The sequence below is a fragment of the Priapulus caudatus genome, unplaced genomic scaffold (assembly GCF_000485595.1).
Source record: "Priapulus caudatus unplaced genomic scaffold, Priapulus_caudatus-5.0.1 Scaffold1886, whole genome shotgun sequence".
NCBI classification, from domain to species: Eukaryota; Metazoa; Priapulida; class Priapulimorpha; order Priapulimorphida; family Priapulidae; genus Priapulus; species Priapulus caudatus.
In genome coordinates, this window is record NW_014578947.1 from 14,247 (window position 1) to 15,761 (window position 1,515).

Genomic DNA, 1,515 nt, shown 5'->3' on the forward strand with positions numbered 1-1,515 from the left:
CATACATACATACATACATACATACATACATACATACATACATACATACATACGTAGATTTATACAAGTCCAGCCTATGAGTTCGCGGTTTGTTAAGCGGCGTTTCACTGTTCATCGCCGCTGGGCACTTCGCATTACGACAACACAGCTGATGTAAACACATTATCAGCCACATTCCAGTACACACAGCATCGTCCCTACGGCAATATTGGCGATAATCATGATTTCAGCTGTCATGGAGAGTGTGCCTGTGTGCACATACCGTGGTTTACACATCGGCGCGTGATGACCTCTACTCACCCATCCTACCATCTCCTTCTTATCTTACTACCGTCACCACCATGCAGAGACCGAGTTTTCATGTGAATGCATACATTGCCACAAATCGACGTTTCTTTGTTCCGTTCTCTTTCTCTGCCATTCTCTTCGTTTTTCTATCGCTGCTCTGTTGGTTTCTTTCCCGTCTCTCTATTCCATTACTTCCTGTCCTTCTATATTCCTTTCTCTCTCCCGTCCATCGATCTATTGGTTTTTCTGCTTTATTACATTAGTTTGCATGGCTTGGCTGCTTTATTCATTTCTTTCCTGTCTCTCGATTACATTCCCGTCTGTCCTTCTTTTCAGTTCCCTCCCGTGCCTCTATTCCTTTCTCTCTCTCTCCGTACCTCTACTATTCATGTAGAAGCTGTTAAGCACTCACGTGCGTCTATGAGAAAACCGTTAGGTCGCGGTGTTATTAGAAAATTCTTTGACAGTTGGGGAAGTCTAAGCGAACCGCTAATCATGCGTCCCCATTGAAACTAGAATAACGGACGACGTGCCAATAACGCGCTGACATCGCAGCGGTGCTTGATGCAGCTATGCAGCCACGGCGGCAGTGAGAGTGACGGCGATGGCAAAGGAGATGACGATTGTGATGCTAATGGCGTTGACGTTGGTGATGGTGATGGCGATGGTGATGGTGATGGTGATGGTGATGGCGATGGTGATGGTGATGGCGATGGTGATGGTGATGACGATGGTGTTGGTAATGATGATGGCGATGGTGATGGCGATGGTGATGGCGATGGCGATGACGATGGCGATGGCGATGGCGATGGCGATGGTGATGGTGATGGTGATGGTGATGGTGATGGTGATGGTGATGGTGATGGCGATGACGATGGTGATGACGATGGTGATGATGATGACGATGGCGATGGCGATGGTGATGACGATGGCGATGGCGATGGTGATGATGATGGCGATGGCGATGGTGATGGTGATGACGATGGTGTTGGTAATGATGATGACGATGGCTATGGCGATGGTGATGGTGATGGCGATGGTTATGGTGATGGTGATGGTGATGGTGATGACGATGGCGATGGTTATGACGATGGCGATGGTGATGACGATGGCGATGGTGATGACGATGGCGATGGCGATGGCGATGGTGATGGTGATGGCGATGGTGATGGTGATGGCGATGGCGATGGTGATGGTGATGGCGATGGCGATGGTGATGGTGATGGC